This window comes from Balaenoptera borealis, assembly GCF_965194805.1.
Source record: "Balaenoptera borealis genome assembly, chromosome: 12".
Lineage (NCBI taxonomy): Eukaryota > Metazoa > Chordata > Mammalia > Artiodactyla > Balaenopteridae > Balaenoptera > Balaenoptera borealis.
The window spans coordinates 29,878,202-29,891,958 of record NC_138869.1 but is presented as its reverse complement, the minus strand read 5'-3'; the positions used below and the strand labels follow the sequence as shown (position 1 = coordinate 29,891,958).

The 13,757-nt window shown below is 45.4% G+C and overlaps 1 protein-coding gene across 4 annotated transcripts in view; it reads right to left on the bottom strand.

Annotated features, from left to right (window-relative positions):
• Positions 1-1,015: 1,015 nt before the first annotated feature.
• Positions 1,016-13,757, bottom strand: part of PRICKLE2 (prickle planar cell polarity protein 2) — a 358,862-nt gene continuing 346,120 nt past the window's right edge. For all 4 annotated transcript variants that reach the window (XM_082344699.1, XM_082344700.1, XM_082344702.1 and 1 more), the window contains one exon: positions 1,016-13,757. This exon is cut by the window's right edge and continues 15,449 nt beyond it. The gene's annotated coding sequence lies outside the window, so the exon portion shown is untranslated.

Genomic DNA, 13,757 nt, shown 5'->3' with positions numbered 1-13,757 from the left:
TTCCTCTTTTGTCAGGAACAAAAATCCATGCCCCAGAGTATTCTGCTGGCAGTGATGATATTCTCCTGTTGCCTGTGGGCCTGGCTCTATTCCACACTATATTTTTTTAGACCGGGAAAGTTTTCCTTAACTGGAGAAGTACACTCCTATCACGGATTTCAAGACACTCCTCTGCTTTCACTCTCAGGTATGATATTGTTTGTGCTGCTGGCCCGGAAGTGACTTTCAAACCCATTGTTCAAGTGTCCCCAGAATGAAGAAGACAAAGCATCCCATCAACAGAACAATAATTTCCACTTAGGGGAAAAAATACATCTTGCCAATTTCAGTTCACATTGTCCCCAACACATCTGCAAAACTCTCTGCCCTGAATAATCTGTGATGCATAAAGTAAAAACCCCTCACATGGAATGACTAATAAAGGCAAAGGCGAAACAGCTAACAATGAAAGCAAACACAAAAATAAAACAGCATGTGTCAAGGGCCTTGTCAATCATAAGAGAATGGTTTTCACATCTAATCAGCAAAGATTAAAGGCTGGATATTTAAGGAATGGAAAAGAGGGTGCCCTTTAACAAACAATTTGTGTAAGGTGAGAAGACAGTGCAATAGGTATGAGAAAAAAGAAGTTTGGAATCAGACTTGCGTTCAAGTACCATCTCCTCTACTATGAATTAATTGGGCCTGAGGAGGTCACCTAACTAGCTTCTCAGCCTCATTTCCTTTTTTTTTTTTTAAATTAATTTATTCATTTATTTTTGGCTGCATTGGGTCTTTGCTGCTGCACACGGCCTTTCTCTAGTTGCGGCGAGTGGGGGCTACTCTTCGTTGCGTTGTGCGGGCTTCTCATTGCGGTGGTTTCTCTTGTTGCCGAGCACAGGCTCTAGGCGCGCGGGTTTCAGTAGTTGCAGCATGCGGGCTCAGTAGTTGTGGCTCACGGGCTTAGCTGCTCCACGGCATGTGGGATCTTCCTGGACCAGGGCTTGAACCCGTGTCCCCTGCATTGGCAGGCAGATTCTTTTCTTTCTTTTTTTTTTTTCTTTGTTTATTTATTTTTGGCTGTGTTGGGTCTTCGTTTCTGTGCAAGGGCTTTCTCCAGTTGCAGCGAGTGGGGGCCACTCTTCATCGCGGTGCGTGGGCCTCTCACTGTCGCGGCCTCTCTTGTTGCGGAGCACAGGCACCAGACGCGCAGGCTCAGTAGTTGTGGCTCACGAGCCCAGTTGCTCCGTGGCATGTGGGATCTTCCCAGACCAGGGCTCGAACCCGTGTCCCCTGCATTGGCAGGCAGATTCTTAACCACTGCGCCACCAGGGAAGTCCCACTACTGATATTTTGAGCTGGGGGATTTTTTGCTGCGTGGTGTCTATCCTGTGCATTGTAGGATGTTGGCAGCACTCCTGGCCTCTACTCACTAGATACCAGTAGCGCCCCCTCTCTGCCCCCAGCTTTGAGGACCAAAAATGTCTCCAGACATTGCCAAATGTCCCCTGGGGACCTATATTACACCTGACTGAGAATCACTGATTTCAGGGAAAGTAAAGAAAGGTTGGAATTCTTGAGTTTGTGGACACAGATTCTTATGAGCGACATGTACCTACATCAACTCTATTCATCATGCTGCCAGAGGCCAGCAAGACATTGAGCTTCTCCCAGAATTGCCTCCCTGACAAATGTTTTGCTTGGGCTAATTATTAAACATTAGCTTTCATTCTCTGAACAACCTGTCAACAAGCGGATAACATCCAGAAATGGAAGGACATGCATCTTAATCATACCTACGGTGGTGAATGGGTCAGTGAGGCGTTCGGAGTACTCTGATCCCTTACTGACCTTTCCCAAGTTGGGGCCTGTCAGCTCTATGGCTGTGCCAGACAGCAGCGGATGCCAGTTCTGGAAACCCTGGCTGCCCTTCAGGGCCTTTTCATTTCACACTAATAAGCCTGATTTAGGTTTTGCATTACAGAGCAGCAACCAAATGTTACTGCCAGCAAGGGCAAATTGCTGATGTCCACGGTCTTTTCCAGACAAGCAAGTGAATGGGATGCTTTCTCCACCTCCTCTCTTCTCACTGAGGAGATGATTCTTGGAGATAATCCACTTGGTTCTCTACGGAGGCGAACATCATTTGGAGACAGCAGTCATGCCAGATGGCCAGCTGAAGCTGGGAGCCCTGAGTGGATTTCTGAGCCAAATTTTTCACTCCCTGGAGGAGCAGAGGAGAGGGTGTGTATGGATGGGGAAGGCTAAGCTTTGCATTTCTGAAAGGGAGGGAAGACTGGGAGAGGCTGGCATGAATGGCCACTGTCCTTCCCAGATATGCACAGCATGACTTAGGTGAGCGGTTGAGAAAATCTCCTGAGTGCTGGTGTGGACAGATGCTGGAAACAGGATGCCTAAGGCAACTGTGGAATGCTTTTCCCTGGAGGCCGGGGCTGCCTGGCTGGTTCTGACTCTCCTGCCCGACTCAGCCAGCCCAGACGTTCAGGCTGATCTCTCAAGGTGTGTCCTAACTCAATGACCCTTAGATCTGTGTGGGGTCTCGGGGGCGAGGGCGGGATGGGCGTGACAGGAGACCAGTAAAGTCCAGCTATGGCGGGTTGGTAGCTTCAATGAGCACACGAGGAACTCTGGCGAAACTTAGCTATTTGAACGTGCATCAGAGCTCACTGGAAGAAAAGCCCTAGACTGAGAAGGAAAGAGAAGCAAAGAGGGAGTGGGAGGAAAAGGGAACCAAACGAGTGGGAGAATATTTAGAAAGAAATCAAACAAAAGACAAATGAAAGGCCATCAAGACTTGGACAGTGACATTTAGATTTAACATAATGGAAAGGAAGAAAATGAGGTTTCAGGATGATGAAATATGCCTATTTCATCATATCAATTTTTAAAATACATATTTCTTTTTGATTGCTAATTCATTACTGAAATACATCAGATTGTCATCTTTCGTCTTGCAAACTACGTCCTGGGGGGAAAAAAAATCCTCTTGGCTTTGGTTTTAAGAGTCATGGTTCTGACACTTAGTATGTGACTTTGGGCAAGTCTTATTTCCTCTTTGAGCCTCAGTTTTCTGATATTTAAAATTAATATATACAATACCTGACTCCTGAAGTGTTATGAAAGCCAAATGAAAAAAAATGTGTGTACAAACTCATAAACTATATACAAACTGGTAATTATACTTGTTTACAACAAAACTACAGTCTTTTCCAATTCATTCTTCACCCAGCTTTCAAAGCAAAAGTCTGAAAACATACCTGGTTTAAGGAATTCATGTCTAAAATGTTCCTTGGTTCCCCATGGTTTTCCAGGAAATGTTCACACCTCACAGCTTAGCTCACACAGCCTCCCCAGTCTGGCTTCTGTGTACTCTCCTGCCCTCATCTCTCACCGGTCCAAGCCCAAACTCAACAAGGTAGCATCCTAATTTATCTGCGTTGCATTCTCCTAATGCAATTAACACTTGGCTTCCACCACTTGCCCTCAGAGAGTCTCAGTCTAGGGGAGCCTTGCATGGGTCTTGCTGGCAGGGAGCCTTGGTCCAGGCCTGCAGACTGAAGTACCCACTGGGCCAAGCAGGGAACATCAGCAGTGAGTGAGTCAAGAGACGTGGGCAGTTACTACTTGGACTCAGTTAACTATCTTGCTTTGCAGAAACAGGGTGTCAATCTTGTTAGCTCTTCAAGAGAATCCCCTCGAATCCAGATTCTTACATGAAATCTTCTAACTTCTAAAGCTTGACAAGAAATTTTAAAAACTTGAAACCAAGTGCTGTTCAAACAGAATATGTCACAGGGCTGCATATGACCATGAGCTACCATTTTCAACCCCTGGCCTTATCTTTCATGTATACTGAAATGACAACAAAAGTAAACATACAAAAACAACAGGAAATGTTAATTGCTGCCCTGATGTTTCTTTACTTGATCAAATCATTCTGGTCCTCCAAAATGCTGTATAAGCATCACCTCTTATGGGAAGCCTTTCACTTCCCACTCCCCCATCACTCCATCCCCTCTGCCACCTCCTTGGGCCAACTCTGATTACTGCATAATCCAAGATGGCTGCTGAAGCTCCAGCCATCACATCTGTACCCCAGGCAGGAGGATGGGGGAAGGAGGTGAAGTGCCAAAGGGCCTTCTCCCAGATGGATCAGACCCTCTCAAAGGATTTTCAGAAGTCTTACCCCAAAATTTCACTTTCATCTCATTGTCCAGTCCTAGCTGCAAGGGGTTAGGGAGATGTAGTGTTATTACCAACTAGAATAAAATCAGGATTTTTTTTAAAAAGGAAAAATGATTATTAACTGAGCAATTAGCACTCTCTTCCATACTTACTGACTTGTTTCCCTGCTTCTACTATTGTCGCTACAATTTATTCTCCAAACAACCATTGATCCTAAATTGGATTATATCATCCTCCCCGATTTAAGCAATTTTAAGAGCTTCCATTGTTCTTATGACAAGAACATAAGCTTCAGTAAGGCTCGAAATACCTGTGGGACTGGCATTGCCCACCTCTTCCCTCACTCCAGGTTTCATCCTCTACCCTCTGACTCTCATTCTCTGCTCCACCTGTACTTGCACTATTTCAGTTCCTTGAATGTGCCAGGCTCTTTCCCACCTTTGCACAAGATGTTGTCCCTGCCTTGAACTCTCTGCCTCCAACTGATGGATGCCTCCAAGAATCAACCAAAATGTCACAACCTCAGGGAGGCCATCCTCACCACCTCAGTCAGTGCAGCTCCCCATCCCCATTCTTCTTGGGTCTACATTCTCACTCTTGACCTCCCTGCGGTTCAGGACACCGTGCTGATGTCTGTGCTCATCTCTGATGGCCAGTCTTCCTGACGAGACTCTACCTGTAGTCAGGACAAGGGAACATGTTGGGCCTGCTCCCTTCTGCATGCCTTCCAGTGTCTGATAGATTAGAGGCGCTCGGTAAACATTTATTTGCCTGAATACGAACATAAATCAGTGTGTTTGTTTGGCCCTACTGGACTTACATAGGTAAAAGGTATGTGAGACTCAGCCAGATGTTTACAAGTCACCCTGTCTCCCCAAACCTGTCTCATCACAAGAAGTGATGAATCTAGGATGATCTCAGACCTTGCCCAAGTAGCCACTTAATGCTCAAAGCACGCACCCCCCTTTTCCTTCCTTCTTATACAGAATAGCCTTTCGAAGCTTTCCCAGCTCAGTTGTTCTATGGGTGATGAATGTCAAGTGGCTGCTCCCACATCCCCAATTCAGTGAAATGTATTCATCAGACACCAGGAATTAAGCATTTGCAGGGAGAAGATACCCATTTGTTTACATTTCGGGAAACCAGCTCGAATTGCTTCAACCTAAAACAAAACTAACCCTCAAAATAAACAAACACAACTTCATGAAACTATTTTCCTTTAAAGCTGTGCCTCATAAAGGAACAGAACAAAACAAAAACTAGGAAGGAATTCTCAAGAAATGTATCAGGCAACATTATCTGAGGGTGCAAACTGAAGGTGAATGGGGAATACATAAACCAAAGAGCTGGCAGTGTCTACAGCTGAGGCAGGGAGAGGCCTATCAATTATTGATACTTTTCCTTCTATAGACACGTGTGATGCATTCCATACTGGCTCTAACGTATACAGAGGGAAAGAGGAGAGAAGACTTAAGATTCTCTTACTGGCCCAGAGTGCTGACATTTCTTTTTTGCTCCAGTTGCAGGGGGACCTTGAGAGTTTAGGGTGGTGCTCTCTGACCAGACGAACTTTGGCAAAGCGCTGGAGGATGGGAAGCCCAGCAGATGTCAACACCAGGATGGTCCAAATGAATGCAAGTTTATGCCTTTCCTTCTCCATGGGAGACCCTGGGAGATAGTATCTCACAGCCTCATCCCAGATGCTAATCAGATTATATCCAGATGCTCTATGAACATGTGTCAGCAGTTGAAAAGACCTATTCTAATTGGGACAAAATTACTTTTTCCAATGCTGTAGGTAAAATGCACAAGTAAAAATATAACTCTGGGGTTATTTAAACATACCCTAAGGTGCTTTATTTTTCTTTAGTACAAAGAAAGTCCAGGTTGAGCACATAGTGTATGTGCTTGCAATAAGTCTGTGTGAAGGAAAAGAGTGAAGAGAGAAAGGAATTAGGCAGCTTCTCTAGCTCCCTTTGCTTACAGATGATACTTCTCATGGGTTTAAGATTCTGTCCCCTGATTTGAAGGCTATCTAGGTTTTAGTAAATCCTCTTTCTTTCTGGTTGACTGGGGGGCTCCTAACGTTAACAAGCATAACCGAGTTTCATACTGAAGAATAACCCGAAGTATTTTCTTGTCCATTTAGTGCAGAATTTATGTTTTTCAGCAGATGCTTCAACCTCTGTTTGTTGAGTGCCTACCTTATGCACGGGGCAGCGGGGAGACATCAGGGAACAGTGGTGTAGACAGCTGTGACCTTCTAAGGAACTCAGAGTGTGGTAGCAGAGACAGACAAACAGGAAATTACAACACATGTGGAAACACTGTGATAGAGGGAGATTAAGATGCTAGGGTCCTCCAGCTTCAGCCTGGCAAGGGGGATGGTCTGAGAAAGTCTCCAGGGTGAAGCCATGGGGTGAAGGAGCTGGGGAAAGTAGAGGTGAGAGAACGGTGTCCTTCAGGTAGAGGAAACATGCCCTGTACTATGTCGGTGGCTGTAAATCACACAAATTCCGATTAGGAGATAAATCACTAAAACTGGGTAAAAGTAGACTGGGCTTGGCCAGAAAGCAGCAAGTTCCATACAATTAAGACATATGCAGAGACTGGATTAAAATTTCAGGGAATTATAAAAAGAGATTTCTAGACTAGATAGGAGACTGTACTGGGTCTATGGCCCCAACCCCAGAGCCAACCCAAATACCCAAAGGTAGAGTTCAGGAATGTGGATCTGTTTGAAAGCTCCCTAGTTAGGCTTTAGGCAAATAAATCAAAACCACAGTAAGATACCATTTCACATGCATTAGGTATACAAAGCCATTAGGATGTGGAAGTAATGGAATGTTCTGTATTGTAGGTAAGAAAAATGATACAGCTGCTGTGGAAAACTGCATGATGCTCCCTGAACAGTTAAACATACACTTACTATATGATCCAGCAATTGTACTTCGAGGTATATACCCAAAGAAAGTGAAAGCAGAGACTCAAACAGACATTTGTACACCCTTGTTCCTAGCAGCATTATTCACAATAGCCAAAAGGTGGCATCAACACACGAATGGATTAACAAAATGTGGTATATACATACAGTGGAATATTATTCAGCCGAAAAAGGGAATGCAGTTCTGACACAAGCCACAACATGAATCAACCCTGAAGACAGTATCCTCAGTGAAATGAACCAGACACAAAAGGACAAATAATATATGATTCCACTTAGATGAAATATCTAGACTGGACAACAGAAATCAGACCAGAGGTTACCAGGGGCCAGGAATGGGGAAGTATTGCTTAATGGTTACAGAGTTTCTGTTTGGGGTCAGGAAAAATGTTTGGAAATAGTAGTGATGGTTGTACAACAGTGTGAATGTACTTTAAGGTCACCGAATTGTGAAATTAAAAATGGTTAAAATGGTAAATTTTATGTCATTTATATGTTACTGCGATTGAAAAATAAAAAGCTTCCTTGCTGATTTTGAAAAAGGCCGTCCATAGGGCAGTTTTGGAGAACCACTGGACTAGCTTATCATACAGGTCTAGGAGTTTCAGAGGCTAAAAAAGCCAAAGCATTTGCACGGCATTAAACTAGAACAAACTGTAGGGTCTTCCTATGGGATATAGCTAGCTTGTGAGCACAGATGAACTCCAAGCCTTTCTGGGATCTGCCCGAGCCAAAAATGGGCCTCCCTCTGATGAAAACAGTCAAGGAAATCCAAGGTTTTTCTCCAGGGAGGGTAGAAGGTTGGGGGTAGTTCACCTTTTTTGCCCACTTCCATGAATCACCCATGGGGAAATTCCACTTCTTTGTGTCAACGCTACCCAATAGAAGCCAACAAACATCCACCTTCCCTTCAGCAGACACCCCAAATTTCATATGCACACACACACTCTGAGTCTTTGAACTTGCATCAATCTCCAAAAGGTGGGAAAGGAAGAAGGAGGGTATAGATAAGTGTCTTAGCCTGGGTTCCCTAAAAAGCAGAACCTGAGCCAAAGGCTTGAGTGCAGGTAGGTTTCTTTGGGAAATGGTCCCAGGGAGCAGGAGTGAAGGATGGAGGGTTAACACAGAAGAAATGAAAAGTCTATATTGAGAATTGTTATTTAGTTGGACACCTATATGGGCAAGAAATAATCCCACAGGACACTTTGAGAAGCCATGTGAAAGAGAAGCCAGGACTGTCCACCTAGGAATTGAAAAAGGGAAATGTTTATCCATTGACTCAGTTCCTTAGCATCAAGAACGACCTCATGAGCACTAACTTCTTGCACTATGCACGTTGGGTTGCGTGTGCAAGGAATGAGAGAAGACCCAGGGCAGGAAGCAAGAGGCAAGTGGCCCAGAACAAGGACCCAAGGAGAGGCAGTGGCAGGCTGTGTCTGCATGAAGTTGTTGACGCCTGGGTTGACCTCACTGGCAGAGCAGCAGGTGCAGTAAGAGGCTGGACCAAGAGGGGTGAAGTGGTGTACAAGACGGGTCCAGCGTAATACAAAATCACCCTGCAGTTCTAACCAAGTTTACGACTGCTGCATGGATTCATGATCTCTCCAGGGACTTCAAACGGGTTGCCTACTAAGCACCAGATCAGTCCGTAGACTCATCTACACTCGGAGGAAGACAGCAAAGATCGACTGGGAAAAGAGGCAATATTGCTCATAACAGAATAGCTTTTGTTTCTTTGATTTATAACTTTGAGCCACTGTAAACCACAGGAAATAAAAAAAACCGCATTTTATTCTTTCCATCATTCTTCCCAAGTGGGATGCTTTCCCCTAAATTCCCACTAGTTTCTAAATTTAGAAGCACTCCCTTGCAGAGTCACGGGGGTGGGAGCTGGGGAGTGGCGTGTAACTTTAACTCAGTGGTTCTCAAAGTGGGGTTCCAAACTAGCAGCAGCAGCACTTGGCAACTTGTCAGCAATTCGAATCCTTAGGCCCCATCCCAGGCTGCCTGGATCAGAACCCCTGGGGTGGGGCCCAGCAATCCATTTTAATGGTCCTTCCAGGGCATTCTGATGTGCATGCAAGTTTAAGAACTGTTGCCTCGGGCTTCCCTGGTGGCGCAGTGGTTAAGAATCCGCCTGCCAGTGCAGGGGACACGGGTTCGAGCCCTGGTCCGGGAAGATCCCACATACCGCGGGGCAACTAAACCCGTGTGCCACAACTACTGAGCCTGCGCTCTAGAGCCCGCGAGCCACAACTGCTGAGCCCATATGCCACAACTACTGAAGCCCACGCGCCTAGAGCCCGTGCTCCGCAACAGCAGAAGCCACCGCAATGAGAAACCCAAGCACCGCAACAAAGAGGAGCCCACACTCGCCACAACTAGAGAAAGCCTGCACGCAGCAACAAGAACCCAACACAGACAAAAATGAATAAATAAAATAAATAAATTAAAAAAAAAAAAGTGTTACCCTTGTAGCTCTATTACACTAGGAAAGAACTCAGACATATCAACTGCATAAGACAAGTGTTAGGGCCCACAATCCAAAACTTACAAAACTGTCTGCAGTGTATAGCACAGTTTTAGAATTAAAAAAAACAAACAAACAACTGTTGCCTCAGAACAGCACTTAATGAATCAGTCACATGCTTTAGACCAGGTTTTGAGAATCTCCCTTTAGCGAAAGGGGCATGAAATTATGACTGAGTTTTCACTTGATACCAGCAAACACTGAATATGCTTTTGCATTAGTTTCCTGGGGCCACCGTGACAAATCACAACAAAGCAAGCAACTGAGAACATCAGAAAGTTTCCCTCTCACAGTCTGGAGGCCAGATGCCCCAAATCAAGGTGCTGGCAGGGCCATCCTCCCTCTGGAGCCTCTAAAGGAGGATCCTTCCTTACCTCTTCCAGCTGCTGGCGGCTCCTGGCGTTCCTTGCCTTGTGGCCACCTTATTCCAGTCTCTGCCTCATCTTCATAGGGCTTTCTCCATCTGTGTGTCTCAGTGTGTGTGTGTCTCTCTCCTTTCTGCTGTCAGAATACCGGTCACCGGATTTAGGGCTTGTCCTAAATCTCAGGTGATGTCATCTGGAGATCCTCAATTATATCTGCAAAGACCTCTGTTGAGAAGGTCACATTTACAGGTACTGGAGGTAAGACTTGGGCAGATCTTTTTGGGGGGTCAAAATTCAACCCACTACAATTTCCAACAAACTAGAATTTACCATCTTCATAAAGCTCACCAGTTGTTTTTTTTTTTAAAGAACAGTTAAACACATCTAAAATCCACACCCGGGACCTCCCTGGTGGTGCAGTGGATAAGACTCTGCACTCCCAATGCAGGGGGCCTGGGTTCGATCCCTGGTCAGGGAACTAGATCCCACAATGCATGCCGCAACTAAGAGTTCGCATGCCACAACTAAGGAGCCCATCTGCCGCAACTAAGACCCCATGCAACCAAATAAGTAAACAAATACTGAAAAAAAAAAAAATAAAATAAAATAAAATCCACGACCATTTGATCACCTTTTCCTTCCACAGGCAACAAGCCAACAGAATCACGTGTAACTGGGACGTCCATTCCCCATTGTGTGCAAATGTTATCACCCCACACAGATGCTCCAAAATACAATGACGCCTTGTACCTGGCTGATCATCTAAGCCCGTCTCCCTCCTTCACCCCAGATGTCCAGGAAGCATGTTAATTAATCACAGTCAGATGCCTGGTTGCTCACAGGTGATTACTGCCCTATGAAGCTGAAGGACACAATTACTGCCCCAAACACTCATTGCCCAGGAATCCTCCTGTCACCTCTGCTCCAAACAAGAGCTCGCTACGTGCTGATCGTGTATCCCATGGGCCACTCCTGCTGCTGGCCCCAGTGCCCTGCTCTCTGTCTTTCCCCCAGTCTGACCACAGCAATAGGAGAAAGATGGTTTCTTCTCTACCACATCACCCCAAGCATGGTTACAGGCCTCTTGACTTAGGCACAAACCCAAGCCCATCCCAGGCCTCCTGCTGAGCCAGTTCCTATATCTGTCTGGCATGGGACCATCTTGTTGCACATTTCTCCAGGGCACAATTCACATTCTATTCCTTAAGAATGGTGCCCTCATGGGCCATGCACGATCACTGCCCTGACACAGCCAGACGGCACATCCACTCCTGGGACCTCTCCATGCCTCAGAATCTTGGCCCAAGTCCCCTCCAGCCTGACTGTGAAGGAAGTCCTCTCTTCCCCACAAAGTCACTGGCAATGGAGTCATCCATTCTCTCCAGGGGAAGTACCTCCCCAGTCTCACCCTCAGGGATGTGGTCTGACCCCACGGCCCAGGAAGATACTTCCCCAAAGCTCTGACATTCTAACAGGTCCCCAACTAAATGCAACTTCAATCGTACCCATGCTATCCTCGTTACAAGTGTAATTATTAAAAGACATTAAAGGCATTAGACATTATAGCACCAGAAACACAGATTTTAAGAAAGGAAAGTAAACTTTCTCATATACTTGCCAAGGATCAGTCAAAAGCTCCCATTCTGGAAATGGTGTAAATATGGTCTGGCCCCCAGCACTAGCTAACTTTGAAACTCTCTGCGGCTCACAGATGGGATGCCATATGGATCAGATCCAAAGGCTTGATTACTTACTTGGTCCTCGTCCTTTCCTAGATCAGCCCTGTTGGAAAAGAATGAGAGGAAGCAATGCGGTGTTCCACTGGGAGAATAAATGGAGCCGTGTTCTGTCTGGAGTTCAACCAGCATGTCAAAGGGACCTCCTGTTCTCAGTTGACGTCTCATAACTTTCCCCAGCAGAGCTGGCTCCTAGGCTAGGAAGCTGCCTGATGAATTTTACCTGAAAAAGAAGGATCTTGATGGGGGTGAGGCAGGAAGGAGAAGTAATCAGAGTCAACCAAGTTGAGCCATTTCATCTCTTTTCTGGGCTTCCCCTACTTGGGGTTCATTTGTTCATTTATATACTTGGGTTTCATTTCACCTCTTAGCAAAGGAGAACTTCTCTTTGCCTCTCACATGTTGTATCTTTTTTTTCTATCTGGGACATAGAGAGAGCAACACACATGCCCAAGGGCACACAGCTGGCAAAGGGCAGAGCCAAGATATAAAATGTGAGCAGTCTGAACCTGCGCCTGGTTCCCTTTTAAAGGATCCCAGGTCCCCAGAGGCACCTGAATAGTACCAGTCAAATACTTTATCTTCTGGTTGGTTCCAGATAGATTTTCCTACTGTCTTTTTCTGTCTGACTTATTTCACTAAGCATAATACCCTCCAGCTCCATCCATGTTGTTGCAAATGGCAAAATTTCATTCTTTAATGGCTGAGTAATATTCCATTGTGTGTGTGTGTTTGTGTACGTATATATATACACACACACATACAAACCACATCTTCTTTTTTTTTCATCTGTTCATATGTTGATGGACACTTAGGTTGCCTCTATATCTTGGCTACTGTAAATAATGCTGCTATGAACGTTAGCGTTGGCCTCAGTCTTTAAAAAACAAAAACAAAAAAGATTCATTTACAGGACTGTGTGAGTGGCATTACTTTACAAGGGCAAAGAACTGGGAGGAGGAGGAGGAGGACTGCCCTAATGATGTGAGAGAGACTCCTTTCAGGGGAACATGTGTTTCTGGGTATCATTTATCTTATGTGTCAGGTTGGATCTACTCAAAATACTGGCCTAGCAGTTGAGAGGCTACAGAAGGTAGAAAGGCAGGACTGGATGCCGGAGAAGTTCCCCCCATCCCAGACCCTTGAGGGTGGTCAGCTATGTATTTACAGTTGTTTGGTGATGGGTCGGGGCAAGGGGTAAGGGGGTGGAAAGCAGCGGCAGGAGATGGGGTCATTAGCAGCTTTGCAGTGGCTCTGCTGCCCTTCTGAGCCCAGAGCACTGCTCAGATTCTACTCTGTGTGGTCCCAGAAGATACTCTGAGGACCAGATGGAGGAAGCAAACTTTTTTCTTGAGTCATTGGGCCAGTTCAGTGCAGACTTCAGTTTAGACACTTGGGAGCATTTCTCTGGAGATTCAGTGACCCTTTTGAAAGCACTCATAGCTCTGACCTTGGCTGGAGATATTTAACACGGGGAAGGCTAGCAAGCCATCCCTAAAACCACTGGTAAAAAACCGGTAAAAATAAAAAGTGCAGGATGCTGACCCAGGAGGAGATCAAGAGAAAATTCATAAAACGAAACAGCTTTTCTGAAGAATGAGATTGGGCAAGGGAGGAAGGTAAGGGTCATCTCCTCAGTTCAAGTAAGAAATAGGAAGGTGGGAATCTCCAGGTGAAGCCCCAGAAATGATGGTGAAGCAAGGCAGACTGGTTAGTAGTCAAGGGCTCCAGGGAAGTGAAGGTTGCAGAGTTAACATATTGGGGGTTACTTGAGCCTTCTGCCGTGCCTTACACTTTACACTAGATAACTCAGATAACTAGATAATTGGAAAGTTTTCTTTTTGCAGGCCAAACTTTGGCTTGAAAAGAGAGACATAAGAAAAGCAAAGTAGAGCTTCATGAGAGCAGGAAGGCTGTCTGACTTATTCATTGTTTTATCCCCAATCCTAGAATAATGCACACAGTAGGTACTCAATAAATAACTGAGGAATGAGTAT